This window comes from Delphinapterus leucas, chromosome 1, assembly GCF_059928025.1.
Source record: "Delphinapterus leucas isolate spDelLeu-1000000601 "Yukka" chromosome 1, BTC_Dleu_Yukka2, whole genome shotgun sequence".
Classification (NCBI taxonomy): Eukaryota; Metazoa; Chordata; class Mammalia; order Artiodactyla; family Monodontidae; genus Delphinapterus; species Delphinapterus leucas.
Genome location: NC_143129.1, coordinates 105847424 through 105873781, shown reverse-complemented (window position 1 = coordinate 105873781; position 26358 = coordinate 105847424). Strand labels below are relative to the sequence as shown.

Sequence of the window (26358 nt, the reverse complement as noted above, 5' to 3'; positions counted from 1 at the left end):
GAATAACACTGGTGGTGGTTAAACATTACTTTCCAGGTAGGATTTTGATTGCATTGACCTACTCTATGATGAGACATTAGTTCAGGGGGGACATTTTGGGTGTCTCCTGTAGTGGGGAAACAAATATTTCACTTGGACAAATGAGGAGAGGTTGCTGAGAGGCAAATGTACTTGTCTGTGCTGGGTATCTTCCATCTGACCTTCTTGTTCTTGCTTCACCTTTCTACCTGGGCTATGTCCCAGGTATGAATTGCATCAACAAGCTCCTTTGCTTTCTGGTTTCCATTTGGGTTCCAACTGAACAGGAGTTTAAGGGGAAACAAGAGGCAAAAATTGGGATTTTTCTTTTCTCTGCTTATTCTTTATTGTACCACAACTTTCAGGGGCTATGTTCCTCTAAGGTCATAGTTCTTGTCCTGTGGCCTTTTCTTATGGCTACAGTTGTCTTTCCATCTCAAGATTCTGTTAATCTCTCACTCCCCTTGTTCCTTCAAATCTTTGGGTCACATTAAATCATATGCATATGTGGACAATTGATTTAAGACATGTGGAGTATTGCTAAATAGTGTGAGAAAGATGCTCTTTCAGTCAATGATGCTTCATTCATTGAATATCAATATGGAGAAAAATAAAACTTGACCCTTAGCTCAAACCATACATAAAAATTGATTCTAGGTGAGTAGTTGACCTAATTATCTAGAACATAACATTATCATGAACTATAAGTAGGAAGATATATTTTTAACCAAGTAACCAAGAAACACTAGCCAAAAAGGAAATATCAAATATTAACTGCATTAAAATTAAGAATTGTGTTCATTAAAATACATTATAAACTATACAGATTGAGAAAACATTTTCAACATATATAGCCAATAAAGGACACTTATCTGAATATATTAAAACTCTTACAGATCTAATAAAAAGACAGCACAATAGAAAAATAAGCAGGGGCCTCAACAGGCACTTTCAAAGGAGGTTATCTAAATGACAATACAATATAAAAAGGAGCTCAACTTTGTTGTGAAAAATGCATATGAAAACCATAATGTGATACCATTGTAACCAAGCTAGTATGACTAAAGATATTTTTTAATGACAATACTAAGTTTTGGCAAGGACATAAGGCAATGGAAATATTTATATACTACTGATGGGAGTATCAGCTGATATAACTACATTGAAAATTCTTTGGCATTATCAACTAAAATTGAGCAGACATAAATCCTTTGTCTCAGCAGATCACTCCTATGTATAATCCAACATAATTGCATGTTTGTAAGAAACAAAACACATGTTCAAGAACATTAACAGCAGCAATTTTTGTAATATTCTAAAAACAAGAAAATAACCAAATGTCACTGAATAAATAAATTGTTGTATACAACATACCTGGGAGGTACTGTGGGCTTGATTCCAGACCACTGCAAAAGAGTGAATATCACAATAAAGCAAGTCAAACGAATGTTTTGGTTTTCTAGTACGTATAAAAGTTATGTTTACACTATACTATAGTCTATTAAGTGTGCAATAGCATTAGGTCTGAAAAATACAATGTAAAAATCTTAATTTAGAAATACTTTTTTGCTAAAACATGGAAACCATCATCTGAGCCTTCAGCACGTCATAATCTTTTTGCTGGTGGAGGATTTGAAATATTGTGAGAAATACCAAAATGTGACATAGAGACATGAAGTGAGCAAATGCTTTTGGAAAAATGACACCTGCAGACTTGCTGGACATAGGACCACAAACCATTTATTTCTAAAAACTGCAGTATCTGTGAAGCACAATAAAATGAGGTATGCCTGTATTCATTCAATGGAATAGTATACTGCAATGAAATGAACAAACTAAAGGTACAGGGATAAATTTACAAACATAAAATAAAGCAAGAGAAGCCAGGCAAGAATATATGATTTCATTTGTGTGGAATTCAGAGAACAATTAAAACTATAGTGTTTAGGAATATAGGCTTAAGGAAGTGTTTCCCCCATAAGGCATGATAATGATTACCTTTACAGGATAGTGAGTAAAAGGTGGCATCACTACCAAACTTACAGAAATAAAAAGTATCACATGGAAATACCGTAAACAATTATATGTCAATAAATTACATAATTTAGAGGAAATGGACAAATTCCTAGAAACACAAATTACCAAAACTGACTGAAGAAGAAATAGAAAATTTGAGTAGACCTCTAACAAATAGAATGAATTAGTAATTTTAAAACTTCCCACAAAGCAAAGCTTAGAACCGCATAGCTTGACTGATGAATTCTATCAAACATTTAAATGGGAATTAATACCAGTCCTTCACAAACTTTTCCAAAACATAAAGGAAGAGGGAACATTTTCAAACCCATTCTATGAGGCCAGTATTACCCTGATACCAAAACCAGACAAAGATATCACAAGAAAAAAAAAAAATCCCATATACTTCTGCCCTGACCCATATCAGAGGTACAGCCAACGAGCCACACAACCAGAATCTAGAGCATAAAGTGCCTAGGTCAGAGCATACCTTCCTGCTCTGCTCCACCCCCACAGGCCTCCCCTCCTCCTTCTAACCTTTGGGGGTTGAAAACCCCGGCACCCTGTGCACTCTGTGCAGCCATGAAGGTCCTTGGGAACCTGTACAAGAAAGACATACTGAGCAATAACATGCAGAACTAGGGAAGGCAGAGAGCACCTAATGCCACCTACCAGGCTCACCATGTCAGCAGGAACAAGAGGTCAGGTGGTAGAGACCAGAGGCGGCTTTTTTTTGGTTGCACAGTTTGGCTAACAGGCTTATCTGGAGCAGGAAAAACCACGGTGAGCATGACTTTGGAGGAATACTTGGTTTGCCAGGTTATCCGTGCTGTACTTTGATTGGTGACAACGTTCATCAAGGTCTCAATAAAAACCTTGGCTTTAGTATTGAAGAGAGATGAGAATGTTCGTTGAGTTGCAGGAGTTGCTAAGCTGTTTTACAGGTGCTGGCTTAGTGTGCGTTACAAGTTTTATATCGCCTTATGCTCAAGATCACAATAATACAAGGCAAATTCGGGAGGGTACAAGTTTGCCTTTTTTTTCCTTTTTCCGGCACGCGGGACTCTCACTGTCGCAGACAGCCCTTTCCCCCGCCCCGCGCTGCGGAGCACAGGCTCCGGACGCGCAGGCCCAGCGTCCATGGCCCATGGGCCCAGCCGCTCCGCACCATGCGGGATTCTCCGGGACCGGGACACGAACCCGTGTCCCCTGCATCGGCAGGCGGACTCTCAACCACTGCGCCACCAGGGAAGCCCACAAGTTTGCCTTTTTTTGAAGTATTTGTTAAATGCACCTCTGCATGTTTGTGAACAGAGGTTATCAAAGGACTCTAATAAAAAGCATGGGCTAGAGAAATTAAATGTTTCACTGGGCTTGGTTCTGAACATAAAAAACCAAAAGCCCCTGAATTGATGCTGAAAACAGACTCCTGTGACATAAATGGCTGTGTGCAGTAAGAGTTATGGAACTTCTTTGGGAATGGGATATTGTACCTGTGGCATCTTGTGTGTGCCAGAAAATAAACTTCATTTGGCAAAAACAGATGGAGAAACATTATCAGCATTAAAAATTAATAAAGTGGTTGTGCAGTGTGTGCAGGTTTTGGCAAAAGATTGGTGCATCTCACTGAACGGCTTTATGAGAAATGGGGAGTACTTGCTCTGCCTTCATTTTGATTATCTTCTGGCTGGGGACATCATTAATTTGTCAGTGCCTATATTTCTGACAGCTACTCAAGAAGATAAATGCTGGACATCTGGACAGCTTTTGCTCTGATGTAGGAAGGTCACTGTGCAGCTCTTCTTCTTCACAATCCAGAGCTTTTTTTTTTAACACAGGAAGGAGGAACACTGTGCTAGACAGTGAGGAACAACATTCAGGACCACCCCTACATCAAGATTTGTTTTGGAACAAGGAGATTGGCTGACTGAAGGAGATCTTCAAGTCTTTGACCAAATTTATTCGAATGATGATCTTGATCAGTATTGTTTCACTCCTACTGAGCTAAAGCAGGTGTTTAAAGACATGAAGGCTGATGCCGCCTTTGAATTTAATTATGAAACTCAGTCCACAATGGACATGCTCCATTAATACACGATACTCAAAAGCAACTTCTAGAAAGAGGCTTATAGGTGCCCTGTCTTTCTCCTTCACCCTCTTGGTGGCTGGAAGTGGCACAGGAAGCAACAGGCTGTAGTGCTAGAGGAATCCTGAAACAACAGTGGTGGCCATCTTTCCATATCCCATCATGGACCAACTGAGGTCCAGTAGAATTGCAGAACACTGATGGTCGCAGGAATCAACTTTTATACTGCTGGGTGAGACTCTGCTGGCATGTCTCATCCAGAAAACAGGGAAGGGTCTTTATGAGTCAACTTATAACAGCAGAGATAACAATGGCCCTTGGCTTAATCACCTTGGAAATAGTTTCCCTTCAAGTTACAGTTTACAACAAGAAAAAGAAGCGTGTAGACTACCATGACTCTGAACACCATGAAGACTTTGAATTTATTTCAGGAACACAAATGTGCAGACTTGCCCAACAAGGCCAGAAACATCCTGAAGTGTCAAGACTCCCAAGGTCTGGACCGTGCTGATAATACTGCAGACGCTTGGAGAAACCTTAAGCTGTTAACCCAGTCACTCTATCTTTGACACTTTACTAAGTAACAGAAGGGACCAATAGTTACTGTTGGCATTTCTTTGTAGTGGTGTCTGTCTGGACACCCTTTCTAAAAAACAGACCGTTTTCCTTAATTAGCATCAGTTTTGGTCTGCCCTATGAGTTTTGTTTTGAATTGTGTGGTACACTGCTAAGTTTAATATATCTTTTCCAGTTACTATGGTTAATATACCTTTAATACAATTTGAAAATCTTGTCTTTTTATTTTATATTTATGCTTCTGTCTCATGACTTTTTCAAGCTGTGATATTAGTTGTAATCAATAATATACATATTGAATCTTACTTTTTATCTCTGAAAAAAAATCCACTAGAAAATAAATTTGGCTAGACCTTATTTGGGAAACTTTACAAGACATCTATAGCAATTAGATTTTTGTTTCGGCATTGAAAATATAAGTTACTTTCTTTATTCCTTCCTTCCAATCAGCTGTGGATCTTTCAGCTGTTATAATCTAAGTATTCTTATGATCTGCATAAACTCTGAGTAAACTTTCTTTATTCAGTAAAATTAAACATTTTGGTTTCTTTTTGTTAAAAAGTGAAGCAAACCAAAGATGAATATCCCCTATGAATATAGATGCAAAAATTCTCAACAAAATGCTAGCAAACTAAATACAGCAATAAACAAAAAAGGTGACAGTGACCAAGTAGAATTTATCCTAGGAATGCAAAATTAGTTTAACATCAAAATTAATTAATGTAATACATCATATTATATCATAAAGGATAAAAATCCTACAACCATCCTAATAGATACCAAAAAACTATTAAAGAAAATATAACATCCTTTCATGATAAAAATGTTCAACAAACTATAAGAGATCTTCCCCAACTTGACAAAGCATTAATGATGTTATCCACAGATACCATCATATTTAATGATGAAAGACTGAACACTTCCCTCTTAAGATCAAGAACAAGATAAGGGTATTTGTTCATGCCTCTCCTATTTAACACTGTATTGAAGATTCTAGCCAAGGAAATTAGGCAAGAAAAAGAAGTAAAAAGCATACAGATTGGAAAGGAAGAAGTAAAGCTATCTCTGTTTGTAGATGACATCATCTTTTATATAGAAAACCTTAAGGAACTCACGCATACACACACACACACACATACATGCACACACTTACTAGAACTAATAAGCAAGTTTAAGAAGGTTACAGAATATTAAATCAATATACAAAAATCAATTGCATTTCTATACACTAACAAGGAACAATTTTCAAATGAAATCAGGAAAGCAATTCTCTTTACAATAGCATCAAAAAATAAATTATTAGGTATATATTCTTTAAAAGTACAAGATTTGCACACTGAAACTACAAAGCATTGTTGAAAGAAATTTTAAAAGATCTAAATAAGTGGAAAGATACTTTATGTCTATCAATCAAAAGATTTAATATCAAGCTCTCAATAATCCCCAAACTGATCTACAGATTCAATGTAATCCTTATTAAAATCCCATCTGGCTTGTATACAGAAATTGATGAACTGATCCTAAAATTTAAACGAAAGTCAAAGGTCCCAGAATAGACCACACAATCTTAAAAAAGAAAAATGAAGTTGGAAGACTCACATTTTCTGATTTCAAAATTTACTAGGAAGCTATAGTAATCAAGACAAGGCAGTGTGGTACTAACAAAAGAATAGATCAATAGACTAATGTCACAATATGAGAATCCAGAAATAAATCCTTATATTTATAGTCAATTGATTTTTGACAAGTGTGCCAAGGAAACTAAGTGGGGAAAGAACAGTCTTTTCAACAAATTGTCCTGGCAGTACTGGATACCTACACACAGAAGAACAAAGTTGGTCCTTCAGTTCATAAAATAGAAAAAAATTAACTCAAAATAGATTATAGACCTAAATGTAAGAGTTAAAACTCTAAAACTCTTAGAAGAAAACATAGGAGTATGTCTTTGTGACCTTGGGTGAGGCAATTGTTCCTTAGATATGAAACCAAAAGCACAAGCAACAAAAGAAAAAATAAATAAATTATGTACATTGAAATTTAAAACTTTATTCTGTCAGTGATACCATCAAGAAAGTGAAAAGACAGCACACAAAATGAGAGAAAATATTTGCATATCATATATAAAACAGATTTGTATCCAGAAAATATGCAGAACTCTTATGATTCAAAAATAAAATGAACAACCCAATTAAGAAATGAGCAAGGAATCTGAATATTTCTCCAAAGAAGACATGCGAATGACCAATAAGCACATCAAAAGATGCTTGACATTATTAGTCATTAGGGAAATGCAAATCAAAACTACAGTGAGAAATACCCACTAGGATGGCTATACTCAAAAAGACAGATAATAACACGTGTTGAGGAAGGTGTAAAGAAATTAGAGGCTTCATATATTGATGGTAGTAATGTCTAGCCACTTTGGAAAACAGTTTTGCAGTTTCTCAAAATGTTAAATATAGAGTTATCAATATGACCCAGTAATTCCACTTCCAGGAGTAAACCTAAGGGGAATAAAAACATATACCCACACAAAAACTTGTACATGAATGCTTATAGCAGCATTATTCTTAATGGCCACAAGATAGAAAAAATCCAAATGTCTATTAACCAATGAATGGATAAACAGAATGTGGCACATCCATAAAATTCAATATTCTTTGGCCATAAAAAGGAATGAAGTATTGGTACATGCTACAACATGGATGAACCTTTAAAACATTGCTAAGTGAAAGAAGCCAATTACAAAAGACCACATGTTACAATACATAGTTTCACCTGCGTGGAATATTTGGATTAGCCAAATCTATAGAGACAGAAAGTAGATAAATGTTTACCTAAGACTGGGGGTAAGGGAGTAAGGAAATCATAGGAGCAAATAGGGAGTGACTGCTAGTGAGTATGGGGTTTCTATTAGGGGGGATTAAAATGTTCTAAGAATTACATTTTGGTGATTGATACAACCCTGTTAATATACTAAGGATATCAAATTTTACATGTTAAAAGGGGTAAATTTGATGGTATTTGAATCATATCAATAAAGCCATTAAATATTGTGTACAAAATTCAAGGGAACTCAGTGACTAGCTAGGAGTTTGTGGATGTCAGGAAAAAATATAATAAAACAAATAAGAGGGCTTCCCTGGTGGCGCAGTGGTTGAGAGTCCGCCTGCCGACGCAGGGGACACGGGTTCGTGCCCCAGTCCGGGAAGATCCCACATGCCGTGGAGCGGCTGGGCCCGTGAGCCATGACCGCTAAGCCTGCGTGTCCGGAGCCTGTGCTCCGCAATGGGAGAGGCCACAACAGTGAGAGGCCCGCATACTGCCAAAAAAACAAAACAAAACAAAACAAAACAAGAATTAAGTGAGGGAAGCAGCATGTGTAAATATTTTGAGAAGCAACAGAGTTTGGCATAGTTTAAGAATGACCAGATCAGAATCCCTTAGGCCATGGAAAGAAGCTTTAGTAGTATTCTAAATAATAGAAATCTATTAAAAGGCTTTAAAATTATCACTGGCTACAATGTGGAAAATGGATTGAAGGATAGAAAGAGCAGAAATTAGAATAGAAAGGAATCAACTGCAATAGACAAGTCTCAAGATTATGAGGGTTGGACTGGAGTAGGGCAGTAGTGACATAGAAATGAATTAATTTGACAATTATTCTGGAGGCAGAAAGCATAGGGCTTGGTAATGTAGTGAATGTTGTTTGCCTGAAAATAAGGAAAAGGTGAGAAACACGACTCTGAGTTTTTTGGTTAGTGTAACAAGATGAATGGTTGATTCAACAGCAAGAAAGAGAACACTGGAGAAGACGCAGTTTGTAGAGGAGGGTTTGGAGAAAGATGATCATTAGTATACAAGTAAATCTATTGAATTTAAGGACTAAAGTTGAAGTAGACATGTCCAGAGACATGAGATGAATTTGTGCTCAAGAGAGAGACAGAGAGAGAGACAGACAGAAACTGGAGGTCCTGAAAAACTTTTGTTTTTTTCCCTGGTAGTTTTGTTCCATTTCCCCAGATCTGTCCAATAATTCCCATTCTCCAATTGTATCTTTTTATTCCTTGAAACCAAAGAATCTTTGAATAAGAATCAAGATATTTGTCTGTTTTCAGTCTCTCAGAGTCAAAATATCCATGTAGTATTTGTAATAGAAATGTTTCAATAACAAGTGACAAAAAATAAAATAAAAATCTCTAAACTCAAAATGACTTAAACAACAAAGAGGATTATTGATTTAAATAATGGAAAAGTCAGAATATGAGGCTTGATCTCACACCTCAAATGAAATCTCCAAGGATCTTCTTTCTCATATCCTCTCTACTGTGGTTTTCTGATGGCTGTATCCCCATGCCACCCTGGTAGCCCTCTGGGAGTTCCAGCTTCTTCTGATAGTTTCAGCAGAATGTTTGCAGCAGTTCTAGATGTCATATCTTCATACTCAGGGAACTGAGAGTCTCTTACACTAGCTGTTGTACATCATTTCCTTTCACTGGCCTGAATATCCGTGTCCCTAATCCAACCACTGTGACAAGATTACGATGCCGATCTTCCTTAATCTGTGATGGGGTTACATCCCATCCATCATAACTTGAAAACGTCAAAGTTGAAATGCATTTAATACATCTAACCTAAGAAACATCATAGCTTAGCTTAGCCTATCTTAAACATGGTCAGAAAACGTATGTAAAAATTAATAAACAGAAACTTCAATTAAATAGAGTTGGGAGACCAGAAAGGGGAGCTTTCATGCCTTGAGGCCCTACCCAGGTACAAAAGGAAGAAGAAAGACTTCTCTTATTTCCTGGAAAGGACTCAGCCAATAAACAGCCAAGGACTCTGTTTACTATAGGCCTCCCAACTTCCTTTTCTCCTCTATAGAAGTGTTCTCCCTCCCTTGTTGGGGGAGACATGAGGGAGGGGAGCAAGTGGTGCTTGCAAGTGGTTTGTCATCTTTGCAGACTCCAAATTGCAATTCTCTGAACCCATCTTTGCTGGAGAGATATATGAAAGTCTATCTATTTCATGTCAACACTTACATTAGCCTACAGTGGGCAAAATCACCTATCTCAAAGCCTATTTTATAATAAAATAATGAACATCTCATGTAATGTATTGAATACTGTACTGAGAGTGAAAAAGAGAATGGTTGTATAAGTACAGAACGGTGGTAAGTATATCGTTTTTTTACCCTCAATACTTCCCAGCAACATGAGGAAGTATTGTACCACATATGACTGGCCTGAGAAAAGATCAAAATTCACAATTTGAAGTATGGTTTCTACCGAATGTGTATAGATTTTGCACCATCGTAAAGCCAAAAAATCTTAAGTCAAACCATTATAAGTCGAGGACCGTCTGTACTCTGATTTTAGACAACAAAGAGTCACCCCTGAAGCAGGACGTGCATTCAATTTCATCCAAACTGCATGGCTAGAAAAAAGGAAGGAGCAGATTTCCTTCCCAAATATAAAGATTCTCTTGGTTAAAAACAAAAATGGGGCGAAGGGGAAAATAGATTCAAGGAAGGTAACAAAAAGTATCCTTCAAAATGGTTCCAGGCACCATTCTATACTATGGTATCAAAATCATTCTATGTAGGGCTTCCCTGGTGGCGCAGTGGTTGAGAGTCCGCCTGCAGGGGACACGGGTTCGTGACCAGGTCCGGGAAAAGCCCACATGCCGCGGAGCGGCTGGGTCCGTGAGCCATGGCCGCTGAGCCTGCGCGTCCGGAGCCTGTGCTCCGCAACGGGAGAGGCCACAGCAGTGAGAGGCCCGCGTACCATTAAAAAAAAAAAAATTATTCTATGTAGACCAGAAATCTTAAAAATTACTTTAGATTACTTTTCACCTGTAAATCAACAACAGAAAAAATTAACAATAGAATAAAGCCTTCCAAGGGAAAAAAAAAAGTGGTATTTTATTTCCCTATACTTCATGATGGAGTAAAGTCATGAAACTGTGGTGGTGAAGGTTGCGAGAGAAAGTCAGTGCACTGAATATATTGTCTATTCCCATCTTTCATTCACATTCTTTGCAGACATTAGTAAGGGTCACCAGAAGCACCCATGCTAATCAAAGAACAAAAACTGTGGTGTTGTATGCTATAGCCTCTATTCCTGGATGAATAAATAACGCTGAAAGTTGCTTGTCTTTCTTTATGTAGCTGATATCCTGCAGGTATTTTAAGGAAATAGTGTTCCTAAGACAGCCACATAAAAACGTTAGTGGAAATATGATGATCCATCATATTAGTCTATGAAAAGATATATGTTTTTGCATTTTAAAATTAGCAAAATATTCTTAGTAGAATAAAACTATCCCCAAATAAATACATTAATGAAATTGTTTTGTTGCTTAAAATAAAAGGAAAAAGGAATACAATTATGACTTCCGCTCTCATCTTAGTTTTGTCACTTCAAATGTGCAAAGTATTTATATCTGCATCTTGTGTGCAAATGAACAGAAAATCCTGTGTTTGTAAAACTACAGACTATATAAAAATAGATTTTACTTTTAAATCATATTATAGTTAAGTTAGTCATTAACAATTACATAAAAATATACAATCATCATGTTTCCATTGGCAAAAATATGATATGAAAAGCATTACATGCCAATCTTCAAATTTGTCTTTATATGTGAGGTACTAAATCAAAGAGTATTAAGAGTAATGCAAATCAATATAAATATTCTATAGTACTCTGCTCTAAAACTAGAATGACATAAAAATATTTGAGCTTATTCCTCATAGGATTTACTCAATGAATTTTATTTTTTTAAATAAGCTCACTTAAAACACAAATTTTATTGTTCTTTTAAAAGTTAAAACTAAATGCTACAACCTTTTCCCCCCTATTTGTTGAATACATATTTCAAACTCATTTTCCCCATGCTTTAGAGGAAAAAATACACCACCTGAGGTTTAAAGAATTCCACTTATTTAAACTCTATTTTAAAATTACTTGAGCTATGAAATGTTATTGATTCATTGAACAATAGTATTCCATTCAAGGGATGAATAAGTGTGATCAACCAAGGCCCTGTATACATAACATAGAAAAAACAGTTCAGATATTATATTAGTAAAAATTATTAGGCAATCCTAATGTTTGAGTTCATAATACCAAGTAAGCAAATAATTGACTAAAATTTATTCCTTTCCCTATTCTGAAATTATAAAGATAGTCTCTTACAATTCCTCCAAAACATTTTACACTGTTGCTGCCACATTTAGATCTTTAATCCACACAGAATTATTTATAGCCTTTGGTTAGAGACAGGGATTCTCATTTTTTTCTCTATATTGATAATCGAAGCTTTAAATACTATTTAATCAACAGCCTATCCTTCTCCACTGGTAGGCAATGTTGCCTCTGTCATATATAAGGTTTCCATTCATGTACTGATCTATTTCAAGTCTCTGTTCAGTTCCATCGGTCTATTTTTCTTTCCTGGAGAAATGCACACTGCCTTTATTGTTTATATTATTTACAGTTTATAATAAGCATTTGTATATGGAAGGAGGTCTCCTTATATTGTACTTCATCCAAATTATTGTGGCTATTTTAGTCTTTTGGACTTCAATATATATTTTATAATCATTTTGTCAAGTTCTAAGTAGGTTAAAAAAAAAAAAGCCAGGATGTTGATTGCAATTTTGTCTTATTTCACTGCCTCAGATATCCAGTTTTGATGCGAGGAGGGAGGCTCAGGCTTAAATATTATATTCATTTTCTTTGATCATTGAGGACTAGTCAGGGTTTTACTTTCTTCTGAATCACTATTGGCTAGTTATATTTCTAGAAATTGAACATTCTGTCTTAAGTTTTCAAATTTAATGACTTGTTTATAATATCTTCTTTTAAAAAAATCTTTTTCTGTTTATGGGGTTATGACTTTTTTCACTGCTAATATTCTTCTTTGATGGATTCTCTCTCTCTCTCTCTCTTTTTTTTCCTTGCTCAATCTTGCCAGGGGAGTGCCTATTTTATTAGACTTTTCAAAAAGTGAGTGTTTGGCTCTGTGGATCCTCTCTATTTAATTTTTTTTCTATTTAATTAATTTCTCCTCTTGTTATTATTTCATTCTTCCAACTTACTTTTGTTTTATTCTGTTGTTCTTTTTCTAACTGCTTTAAGTTTAAAACTAAGGTTATCAATTTTCAAACAATAATATAAGAGTTAAAATTATTTTAAGTAATGCTTTACCTACATCTCCTAAATTTTAGATGAATTGTTTTCATCAATTTTCAGTCCTAAATATTTTCTAATGTCCATCATTATTCCTGTTTAGAACCAAAGATTATTTGCAAGTGTCTTTTATTATAATTTCCATATAGATTTTTAAATAAGCATTTTTAATGATTTCTAAAGTATATAAGCTATAAACAGAAAAATCATCTGTTTATCAATTCTTTTTTTTTTAAGAACCTGCTTAATGATGTAGAATATGGACATTTCTTATAAATGTTCCATGTGTATTTGTGAAGGATGTACATTCTCTAATTGTTGGATATAGAGCTGTTATTGAGTCCAAGCTTATACCACTCGCCGCACGACAGGTCAAAAAATGGAGACACAAGTTGTTAGGGCAAGAAGTAGTGACTTTATTCAGGAAGCCAGCAGACCAAGAAGATGGTAGACTGGTGTCCCAAAGAACCATCTTGCCAGGGTTTGGATGCTAGTTTCTTTTACAAAGAGCAGGGGAGTGAGGAGGTAAAGTTGAAAAGGTGATAAGCTGTTGCAAATATCTCCTGGTTTCAGCCAGACTCCAGAAGGGATGTGTTAATTCCTTCTTTCCTGCAGCCGTTCATAGGTGGGCCTGGTTAGGATGTTTCCTATGAGCTGAAAGGTATTTTAGTTCAGACATGGGAGGCAGTGTTCCTAGAGATGGGCCATTATGTATACTTTAAGTTATAGGCAGCATCCCTTTAGTGATTAAGTTGTAGCAAAAGCAATAGAATACAAAGATTAAAGAAACAGATCCAATATGGAATCAGATTTGTTTCTCCCTATTACAGAGCTGTGTATGTGCCCGCTGCATCAGACTTGCTAACTGTGTTGTAAGAATCCTCCATGTCCTTACCAATGTTTTTGTCTCTATCTCTATCATGCCTTATGAATGAGTTTAAAACTTCCTATCATGAATGTTAATTTAGTAATTTCTCTTTAAAATTCAGTCAGTTTTACTATATATGTATTACAATATATTATACATATAGATAAATATATATATATATAAACATTACAGTGTTGGGTGCTTAAAAATTCTGATTTTCTTCATCTTTCTGTAAGAATTATACCTTCTATCATTAAACATTGACTTTCCTTAGCCCCCCAAAATATTTTTATTTGGAAGTCAATGTGTCTAATAAAGAGAGATGGATATATTTACACACCTACACCAGATTATTTTGTTTAGTGTTTGCCTAATATTTATCCTTTAACTTTTCACTATTATGTGTCAAAATGTTTAATGTTGTGTTTGAAAAGAGCACATATAGAGATTTTAGTATTTATCCAAACTTGAAAATATTCTTATTTTGACTTGTATGTTTACTCTACTGACATTTATTGTGATCACTAGTGCATTGTGAAGTAGTTCTACTACTTTATATTTACCCTGCTTTTTCTTTGCTTCTTTTCTTTTCTCTACTCCTTTCCTGCTTGTTTTTGAATCTCCATCAGGCATTTTACATTCAATTTTCCCTCCACCAGTGGCTAGAAAGTTATATGTATTCAGGTAAAACTATCTTTTATAACTAGTCCCCATATATTAGTGGCTTAATACAATACAGCTTACCAGGAGCTGAAGCCAGTAACTGGTAGGAACACTTAGATGGCAATCGATACATTGCTGAAGGCTAAGTGTGGACTAGCTTGAGAGTTAAAAACTCCTAAAGGCCCCATCATAGGGAGGTCCCTGCACTTTCATGAGTTGTAGTTCCAGGAGCTCATATCAGAGGGAAAAATCCCCTTCTGCTTTGGGAAGGGGGAAGGGAAAAGCAGCCATTTTGAAATACACCCAGAGCCTTCTGCTCTGCATAGCAAAAGCCTTGCCCTCAAGGGAAACTACTATACCAGGAATAAACAGGGGTCAGTTTCCAAGAAGACATAACAATCGATAATGTGGGTGTTCATTTGTATATGTATGGGTATACACTTATGCGTGTATGTGTATGTGTGCACCTACGAATCTGTTTATGTGTATATATGTTTATATATATGTATGTGTACAATGTATCAATATTTGTTTATCAATCTTGACAAATATACTCATGTAAGATGTTAATAATAAGGGAAACTGGGGTGAAGGTGGGGAAGAGTAGAATGTATATGGAAACTGTGTACTACCTGCTCAATTTTTCTGTAAACCTAAAGCTGTTATAAAATATAAATCTGGGACAAAGTGAGAGAGTGGTAGTATATATGTGGACATATATACACTACCAAATGTAAAATAGCTAGGTAGTGGGAAGCAGCCACATAGCACAGGGAGATCAGCTCAGTGTTTTGTGACCACCTAGAGGGGTGGGATAGGGAGGGTGGGAGGGAGACGCAAGAGGGAAGAGTTATGGGGATATATGTATATGGATAGCTGATTCACTTTGTTATAAAGCAGAAACTAACACACTATTGTAAAGAAATTATACTCCAATAAAAAAGTTAAAAAATATATATAAATCTATCAAAAAAACAAAAAAAAACATTCTTAGCTCTCAGGCCTTATAAAACCAGGCCACAGGCTGGATTTAGAGGGCAGGCCTTGGTTTCTTGAACTCTGATCTAAAAAACCTTCATTCTGGGGTCTATTTCCATCTTCTTGGAGTCTTAGAAATGTCTTTGGTGAAGTACAACCAACTCTGTTGGTGGTAAACTCTCATTTTTGTTCATCTGAAAACACCTTGTTTTTATTCTTTTTTTGAATAATAGTTTCATTGAGAATTCAATTTTAGGTAGCCAGCAAGTTCTGCAAGCATTTTGAAGGCATTATACTTCTGTCCTTTTTGGCTCCTGAGAAATCTGTTCTAGTTTTTCTTTCTCTGACTGCCTATAACACTTCCTATTTGTCTCCAATGCTCTGTGGTTACTGGGATATGCCTAATTGTGTATTAATAAGTGATTTTCTTTTTTCTGCTTGAGACTTTGGGAGGATTGTTGATTCTGAAGTTTTATATCTTTTAACAATTCTGGAAAATTCTCAGCCATTATCTCTTAGAATATTTCCTCTATCCCATTTTCTCTATTATTTTGGATTCCATTTAAGTATATTTAAAAACTTTTTACTCTGGACTTTCTTTCATATTTTCTACCATTTATTTCCTCTGTGTTGCACTTTGTATAATTTTTTAAACATTTATTTGATTTCACTAAATGTCTCTGTAGCTGTCTCTAATTCATTTAACTCATCCACTTGGACTTTGATATCTGGATTTCTTTTTCCCTCAAAGTTTTATTCAGTTTATTTTTAAATCTGCCTGGCCATTTTCTTAATGATACCACACTGTTGTTTAAATATTCTTATTACAGCCTTTATTTCTTTAAACATTCTTAGCAGTCAAATCCTGATATTCCTGTTCACAACCCTTTGACATTCACCTCTACAAGGCAGAGTCTGTTGCTGGAAACCTGCAGCTCTGTCTGTTTAATTTTACCTGACCCTAGGAGCACACTCAGCCCATGCACAAGGCAAATCCAAAGGGTGGAAGAGTTAATGGTCCCAGAAGCATCTTTCTTCCAGTGATGGAAAGGAAGTCAAAGTCTAAATATCCTCATCTTCCTTGTCTCTCATTTGGGATCATTCTGAGGTATGTTCTACACCATCTAGCAGAGTGACACTGGATCCACTTGCCCAAAGTAGAAACTGGTTTAGTATCACCTTGTCTGTTGGCTTCTTTCCCCTTTGCACCTAATTTTCCCAATCCTCTACTGGTATATCCTGGGGTCATTTACTACATAAACTACTTTCATCTGAGCCCTTCCCTTAGAGTCTGCTTCTGGGGGGAACTCAAAATTTTACCTTATATTCACCATTTGATATGCTTATTCTGTGGAACTCTTGAAGGATATGTTCCCTGTGTTGTTTCATTTCTGTTTTTCCCTCCTGATTCATGCTTTTCGTTGACTTATTTATGTGTGTGTGTGTGTGCATTTTCCTTGTTATTTTTTGAACTGTAACTTTATGTTTTGCATGGTTTATCTATGAGAGTCTTACAATCCATAAGTTATGGGTTCTTTTTTTTTTCTGAAGATTTTTTCTTTGTCTCTACTAGGTTTGTCAGAGTGTTATGAAGCAAAAGTCAAATTATAGTCATTTCTAACTTGAATTTCCCAAATAATGCAGCACAATGCCTTATTTGAATCGATCCACGGCATTTCTTGAGTACAGTTGGGTTGGGCCTGGTCTCCAGAACTGCTACAGCTCCTGTGGAAAGTATAGAAACCATTAACAGATAAGGTGGTGACAACTGCAGCTAATACAACAGAGGCAACAGCTGGGGATCCCCATGAGGAAACAGCTAAGGGCTCCAGAGACGTGAAAGTCCAACCAGATCTGAGAAGGCACATAAATTGTGTCCAATGGATTGGGTCTTAGATACAAACTGTCAGAGAAGAAATTTCTTCTACTTTGAGCCCAGGTTAACAGAGCCAACTTGTTTTTGTTTTGTTTTTCCTAACTCACCTTTTCGCTGAAGATAAAGACTCCTTTTCACTGAGGATAAAGGCTTTCACATACCTGGTTTTATTAAGAGTCTCAGTTCCAAGCCTTCATCTTGCACAGACCTAGGACCTTTTCTCCATTAGAAGTTGGACCATTATAACCCAATTCTGCTCCAACTGCAGCCTTAGTATTAACACTAGCCTAACACTCAGCTTTCCTTTCACTTTTTATTTCTGGTGATTTCTATTAATTTCTCAGGCATTCTTCTATGCATTCAAAAGGGCTTTTAGCTAGTACTTTTGGCTATTGTTCTGTGAGCCTTTCAGTTTTCTATCACATTGTCAAGAAATGATAAGTATCTTTTCTTGTGAAGAAACATTTATGTGCAGTTCAGCAAATCTTTGGGTTTCATTTATTTTACTTCTGTTAAATTAAATTAAAACTAAATTCAGTACATGTTATTAAAATGGACAGTAGTTATCATTGGTTATTCCCGTTTTCCTTTTATATTTTTGTATTTTAAAAATTTACTGTTATGAATTTGACTTCACTTGTAACCCAAAAATTTCTTTCAAAGTATACATAAATGTTCAAATATATACATTCATGTCACTTAATACCTATAAGCCAAATTTACATTAATAATGGTTAGTTTAATCATAAATGTTGATCTCCAACAATGGTTCTCAACCTTGGCTGCACAGTAGAATCGACTGTAGGAATTTTTAGAAATAGTGATGCCACAGAGTCCGATTTTACCTGTGTGAGGTGAAGCCCACACATGGATAGTTTTATGAGTTCCTCAGGTGCTTCTAATGACCAATTATGGCCGAGAACTACCCTATAGACCTATTTAGAGAAAGACTCCCCTGTAAGGAGAGAGAGATGATCAGGCTTAGAAAGGGCAGGTTCACATATGGTGAAGAACATCTACGACTTGAATGGGCACGAGTATGCTAACTGTGAGATCTGGTGCTCCTTTATCTCTGCAGCTGTGGCCCTGTTCTCCTACTTAGGACCTCTAGTCTGAACTTTGGAGCCACCCCAGTCCTGCTCCAGCACAACCTAGGTCCTGTGTCACAGCTCAAGAAATCAGGCTCCTTTCTTGCCCCCACATCTTAACCTGCACCTTAACCTCCTATTCAAGGAAACTGGTTTCTGTTTTCTTCCCTTCAGATCAGTTTCCTGCCTTAAGAACCAGGACCCCATCTGAGCTCCTTCATACTGAAGCTGTTTTCCTCTTGCTGGATCCCTTGAGGATTCCTACAATGTAGTCATTAAGAGCTCTCAGTTCTGAAGCCTGAACACCCTGAGTTTCAGTCCCAGTTCTGCCACATGCTGGGATCTTAGGTAATAACATGTGTTCTCTAAGTCTTTGTCCATAAAATGGCTATGGTAATAGTGCCTACAGTATAGTGCTAATGTGATAATGAATGTCAGTGTTCTGCTATAACACCTGGCAGAGAGTAAACTCATAATATCACTATTTATGATGTTATTATTATTATTTAGGGTCCTTTGCAGAAATTCAATTTCTCCTGATGCATCACCTCAATTGGGGTAACTTTCAGGCCAGTCATTGCCTAATGGCTGATTCAAGGCACCTGACACTATCCTCCCCCTGCCTTCTCTGGCACCACTGGGTACTCTCTGACTTATTAGATGGCTGTTTATTCACTCAACATTTATTGAGTGCCTAATATGTGCTAGGACCTTTGCTGGAGCTGGGAATACACTGAGGAGAAAAACTGTCATAGTCTGGAATGTCACTCCCCACATTTCACTGTATGTTCTGTAATAAGAGACAGAAATACGTGAATTTTGAAAATATCCTCCAGCTACTGCTAAGGATATTTAGCAGTAGCTGGAGGATATGCCTGCTCACTTCATCCCTCACCACACACACACACACACACACACACACACACACACACATCTTGTTCTAGCTGGACATTTGCATCCATTTTCTTTGCTAACTCAGCTTCCAAATGCTGGTTTACCTGTAGTGAACAAGTCTTTCCTTGCCATCCCCACCAGGCCCTTTTAAGCTCTTCTAAGATTCTAGGCATATAATAGACATAATATCAAACATATTAAAATATGCTCACATCACAATAAATGTGTGATATAGTAATTCCACATAAGCTGGGCTGAGCTGAATTTGGAGCCAAAATTGTTTTTTTCAGGTCTCAAAATATATAATAGTTCTTGAATTTCTATACACCCTAGACCCTGAGCCTACATGTTGTAATCTTTGCCCCACTCACTTCATCATCCTCTCAATTTTCCTCTGTTCTGAGGTGGCTCTCTGTATAACAGGGGTAAAGAAGAAATGAATGGACAAGGTTTTCATATGGAAACTAGGATGATGCAAATTTTGCCTCCTTTGCAATTTTGTCCAAGACCTTGGTGGTAACTGATATAAAATGCCAATGTGAAACTATCCATGTATATTTAGAAGGGGGAGTCCAACCTGGTAGGTGCAATATTGGGCATTTATATAGTGCTTGATATTGGCAAAACATCTTCAATTTCTTTCATTCAACCCCTTAATCTTGTAAACTAAATATAATTATAATCCCATATTATAGGTTACAAATTGAAAATCAGAGAAAGAATATAACTTGCCCAGAGTAACACAGACAGTAAGAGGGAGAGCCAGGACTTGGATGCACACATGATGTCATCCTAATTTTTTTTCTTCTGGTTTTATTGAGATATAATTGACATAGAGTATTGTGCACATTTAAGGTGTACAACATAATAATTTGACTTACACCATGAAATGATTACCACAATAAGTTTAGGGAACTTCCATCATCTCATATATATACCAAATTAAAGAAATAGAAAAAAAATGTCCTTGTGATGAGAACTCCTAGGGCTTACTGTCTTAAAAACTTTCATATGTGACATAGAGCAGAGTTAAATATATTGATCATGTTGTACATTACATCCCTAGTACCTATTTATCTTATAACTGGAAGTTTGTACATTTTGACTCCTTCATCTAATTCTCCCTCCCACCTACACTACCTCATCTCTGAGAACTACTAATCCTATCTCTTTTTCTATGAGATTGTTTGTTTGTTTTTGAAGTATAGACCTACAACACTATGTTAGTTCCTGTTACACAGCATAGTGATTCAATATTTTTATACACTTCAAAATCATCACCACGATAAGCCTAATAAGAAACGTCACCATACAAAGATATTACATAGTTATTGACTGTATTTCCCACACTGCACATTTCATATGCGTGACATTTATTTTGCAACTGAAAGTTGGTACCTCTTAATCTCCCTCACCTATTTCTCACCTCCATCCACCGCCTCCCCTCTGGCAACCACCTGTTTGTTCTCAGTATCCAGGACTGTTTCTATTTTGTTATGTTTGTTTATTTGTTTTGTTTTTTAGATTCCACATATAAGTGAAATCATACAATATTTGTCTTTCTCTGTCTGATTTATTTCACTTAGCATAAAACCCTCTGGGTCCATCCAGATTCTTTATTCTACAACCAACTTCCTATATAATACAGGATTCTCCCTCAGTGAGACTAGGAACATATGTATATATGCTCCCAGAGTGCCACTTCTGTCTTTTTAGAGCTTTTCAAATATATCCTTAAAATGCAAGCCTCTGCTGATTCTAAGCCTTGAGTGGATGGAACTGCACACACATATGCCTATTTAATGCCAGGACGTTCTTTTACTGTTGCTCTCCTGTCTTTAGCAGCAATCCAAGAACAAGGCCCTCTAATCCCATTTCAAATTTTCACTACATCAAGATCAGCCTCTCTTTTTTTACCAAAGTCATAAATGCATTCTGCCCTGTTTTAAACCAAATAATATCCATCCCGTACAGATTGGGTCTGACTTCAACATTATTGTTTTTTTTTTTTTTTAGGTCCATAACTGTCTTAAATTACTCTTCCCTTCAGCAACAGCAATGCTGTGAAATTTTCAGGAACAAGACTTCACTGCCTACCACTACCTCCTGCTTTATTGTCAGTGGCAATTTCAATTCATTTCATTTCTGTGTCACTGTCACTCTAACTTCTATCTTCAGCCCTATGTGGTGTCCTGAAGCTCAGAGTTAATGTATAAACCTTTGCTTTAATAGAAAAATAATGTTCTTTGACTTTTTCTCTAACATGAATAGAGAGCCAGGCAAGGCCAGTCCCAAAATTCAGCAAAAATAAAATTCTTTTCAAATGCTAAGAAGCTCTTCACTGTCTTTGTGTGAGTTATAGGGAGGGAAGGAGTATCATCTATCTACAACAAAATAAAAAAACAGCATACCTTAGGAAATAAGTGGATTAGTTTTTCTGAGGCCTGGCTTCAGTTTCCTGTCTTATCATCGATTGGATGGACCTATGATTTCAGGTAAAGATCTTAATCTCTCTAAGTTTCTCTCTCCACCTACACCCATGTAAAAATTGAGATACAGCTATTGCCATTTATTTTCCGCTCAGGGATGCTTTAAGTTTGAGCCCAATGGAAAAGAACATAGTACAAATTGTTACTGCTGACAATGGATCTGATCTTGTACTCAGCTAAGATGAACAAAATGCTCTCTGGGGAAGAGAAAAGTTCACCTATGTGAGGTAAATGAATTTCTCTGTGGCTCTAGGGAAAGGTGAGATTGTTGTATGGTATACTAATGCCCCCAAAAGTTTATTATCTTCAGCCCATTGGTGGATAACTTGCCTGACTTGATATAGAACCCAGTCAATAATAATGTCTTTGTGGATTTACACAGAAAAATTGGATAATATGTGTAGTCCTTTTTTTTTTTTTTTTTACTTCGGTATTAATAAGAATCTTGTATCAGAGTCATAGAAGAAAAGGTGGCTATTTCTTAGAGCCAACATCTGCCCCTACATTGCTCCCCTCCCCAGTCTAGGTCTGTGGGAAGATGGTATCTGAGTTGGCACCTAAAGTTGAAAATAAGGGGTGAAGAGGAGGGAAACGGAAGAAAACATAAATGTTGAGAGCAGAATTTCCCCATCTCTAGGTATCTGTTCCGTGCTTTCTCTCTCTGTAGGTCAAATGCACTGGAAAGAAGGAAATCAATCATAAAGAACTTGGGGAAAAGTAAGAGATTTACAAAATTATACTTATTTCTGGGCAACGGATAGTGTTTCTGGAAATAAACCATGGAAAGGGTGAGTCATATGACTTATGGTCTTTACACTCTGTGATGCCTGAGTCACTGATGTAGAACTGAATGAATCAATCCATATTAGAAATAGAATCTTTCCTGGAAAATCCAGCTGTATGACTTCATTACCTCTGACCTGTACCTGAGAATGAAAACCTATCACACCCAGCTTCTATCTCTCTTTTCATGCAGTAAATATATTAAACAAATACTTACATCAAGATAATAATAGTACTGGAATTTTCTCAAGCACTTGGAAAATTACAAATTAATCATGGGTAGAATGACTTTTACTACAGGTTACCTGAGTCTTCAAAACTGTCCATTCTTTATTTAACCTATAAGGAAATAGCTTTTCCTTTCCAGACTTCATAATTTCCACAGTAAAATTGAAGCTTTAAGACAGCATGGTGGCATTTTTTTTCTTTAATCTAACAGGTTACTTTGCTGTTTGTTCTCAATATATGTTGAAATCATAGATTTTCCCACTTCCTACCACTTTCATTTCAGAAGTGTGCCATTCCCAGATGATACAGAAATTTATATTGCTAGATATCTTTATCTTATACAGATTTGTGTTCTTTTATTATTTGGTCTTAACTTTAAAATATATAGTGAAATAGAAAAAAAAGCAGCTACTGAACACTTGGGATAATTATTTTCCTATCAACAGTACTTTTGCATTAATGGTAAACAAGTGTGAATAGTGATAGGGACCAATGGGTCAAGACTTTTTGGCTATGAGTAACATAAAACTCCAATTGAAGTTATTTAAATTATAGAAAATTAATTACATCACAGAACAAGTGTTTGGCAGTAGGTTGTTCTGAACTTAATTCAGCAACTCAATGATCTCAGTTTTCTCTATGATTCTCTTGGATTTTGCTCATGGTCACTACATGGCTGCAATGGCACCAAGTATCACAGGCTTACACAACAATATTCAAAGATTAAAAAACCTACATTTTTATTAGGCATCCCTTTTTAAGGACAAGAAAAACTTTCCAAGGTGATCCCAGAAGACTTCTTTTTCTGTTTCATTGGCTGGGGTGTTATCACATGTTCATGTCTTTTGCAAACATGGGAATGAAATTATCATGATTGGCTTCAACATTCATCCCTCTAAGTTTGGAAAGTGACCCATGAAGCACTTGGGAACCTAATGCTTGAAAAAATCAGGGTTCTGTTAGGAAGAATGAGGATGGGAGCTGTTTACCCATGGTGTGGATCTGATTGAGGAAAAGCATCAAAAGATGGGGCAGTACCCGCAGGCTTGGAACAGTGGGAACTGTTACCATGCCTACCATGAAGAGTCCAGGGCAGGAGAGAAAAGGCTGTGAAGCATGGGCTACCTTGCCCTTCAGAGATCAAGGCAGCCAGTGTACTATAATTCTGCAGGGAGGAGCCAGGGAAATAAATACCTCGACCTAGCTCCTCTTCCTCCCTCTAGTCTCGTCTATTGACCAAACCCACCCAGGAGACTGGAAGCGTGAAACTCAATGACTTGTCCTATGTGTCTGCGTCCTGAGACACAGAGCAGGAGTGTAGAGTTTAAGGAAGAGACAGAAGTCGTCTATCACAACTATCGTTAACTGAGCACTTATCTTGTTCCAAGCAATACGATAAGCATTTGGCATGCATCAAACAGGGATTCAGCATGGCAACACTAAATAGAATAAACATATTTTTCACCACACACCCAGAAAGAGAGAGCAGCACTGTTTATAAAGACCCTGTGAGGTAAAATGATATGGGAAATGCCCAAGATTGAGTGGAAAAAGCATGGAGGGATAGAGGTCAAATATTGTGAATTCAAGGAAAGGGGAGATTCCCCAAGCCTGGGGAGGGACTGGAGGCTTCAGCTGATTTTGTAAATAGTAAAGATCCACACCCAACTCAGTTTTAACTCGCTCAGAAAATGTATTACACATTTACTAGCTCTGTCTCAGGACCGGGGAAGGGAATGTTGCATGCCATGCTTAAGGCCACTAAATGCCTAAGCTCTCAGCCTTCACAAAGACCCCCATATCCAAGCTTGATAGAGAAATAGCAGAGCCTCTCATATATGAATACATCATATAGACCTAGACACTGAGCTTCTAAATAACACCACAATGAGTTCATGAGTTAAGGCTTTTCTTCTTTCCAGCCACAAAATAAGATTCAAACTCTTAGGCAACATTTATCTGTGGCTAGAGGCAGAGGAGAACAAATATGAATGATAATGACTGTCTCACTATCCTGGTGAATGAGTGTTTAGAGTGAGATTTAATTTTTATTTAGAAAAACAATATGACATTTCTTATACCCATGCATGATGGAATAAATCAATATCCTCAATACTTAGAACACCTGCTTTATCATAGCAACTTTGTGAAGGAAGAATTGCTATCTCTCTTTTATCGATAATGAAGTAGGTTTAAAGAGTTCCCATCACTTCGCTATGATCATGGGACTTGTACTTGGGACAATGTGCTCCAGGGTCTCTGCTCTCAATCACTTTCCCATTTTACACAGATAGAAGTGGATAGAAGTGTGGTTGTCTTATCCAGGCATCATGGAGCACTCTGCACAAAACACCAAATAATTCCATTGGATAATATTTGCTGCTACTGTGCTTTAAATAAATAACAACACAACGGAGTCTATAACCACCATCCCAGGATCATCCCAGTGATCCTTATATTTGATTCCTGGAAGACAGCCAAAATGCTACCGCCATCACCATCACCGCATTGTAGAGGAGGAAACCAAAGTGTAAAAAAAGGACAGAAAGAAGGAAGGAAAAATGAAAGACTACCTAACTTGAGAAACCAGGACAAGAACCAAAACACTTCAACTCCTAGTTAAGTACCTTAATCCCTCTCTGCTTTAAATGCAACAAATTTTAAAAATCAAAACCCTAAACATTGGTTTCTTCTTTCCAGAGCACAGACAGTGATTCAGTGTTTGTGCAATGAGAGTGAAAAGGCAAAGAGCTCTGTATGTATCAGTGTGGGAATGCCAACATACTGCTAATAGAAGCTAGAGAGAATGGGTAAATGTCACACAAGGATCAGTGACTCTTTGAGGATCCCTTACCTTTTCAATATGGATCCAAATCCTTAGTAAAAGCTGCTACTATGCCACATTTGACATATCACCCCTCAATTCCATCAACAATATCAAAGGATGGCAAGTCTTCCAGTCACTACTAGGACTACAACTCCAGCCATAAATGCTACATCTGTAACATAAGACTTTTCTTCTGGGATATATTATTATAGCCTGAAAAACCTTTTCTTTTCACCTTCTCTGTTCTGTCTCTTCTTGGATTACTCATCTTGGTTGATACCATTGTGAGTCCTTCAGTTTCCCAAGAACAAAATTTGAGTAATCATCCTTGAAATTTATTTTCCATGACTCCTCACAGCCATTATCAGCTCTATTCTATTTTTGAAATGACCATTAAATCATACCCTTCTATAATTTTCCTACCACCATCATTGTTATCCCCTTAGTCTAATCTTATATCTTCTCTTGCCTGACCTTGCCTGACCCCCTCTGATTTCTTTACCATAAGTCCCACTCTAAATTAATTATATATGCTCCTCCCTGAGGTACATTCAGAAAAGAAAATTTTGACCACATCAATGCCCTTGTTTAAAAATGTATTCAGTGATATTCACCTATTGATTAAAACTTAAGTTCCTCAGAATGGCCCACAAGGCCTTTACAATCTGATGCCAACCTCCCTTACCAGCCCATCTCTTCCCGTCCTACACCCTCTGTTTATATTCTCATCCTAGTAATTTCTCTTCAGTCTCTGACTGCATAACTCCACGCCT

General features: G+C 36.7%; 2 pseudogenes; both read left to right on the top strand.

Annotated features, from left to right (window-relative positions):
• The first annotated feature begins 2616 nt into the window (after positions 1-2616).
• On the top strand, positions 2617-3310 carry LOC111164077 (bifunctional 3'-phosphoadenosine 5'-phosphosulfate synthase 1 pseudogene; annotated as a pseudogene).
• An 8-nt stretch (positions 3311-3318) lies between these two features.
• Positions 3319-5246, top strand: LOC149750702 (bifunctional 3'-phosphoadenosine 5'-phosphosulfate synthase 1 pseudogene; annotated as a pseudogene).
• The last annotated feature ends 21112 nt before the right edge of the window (positions 5247-26358 follow it).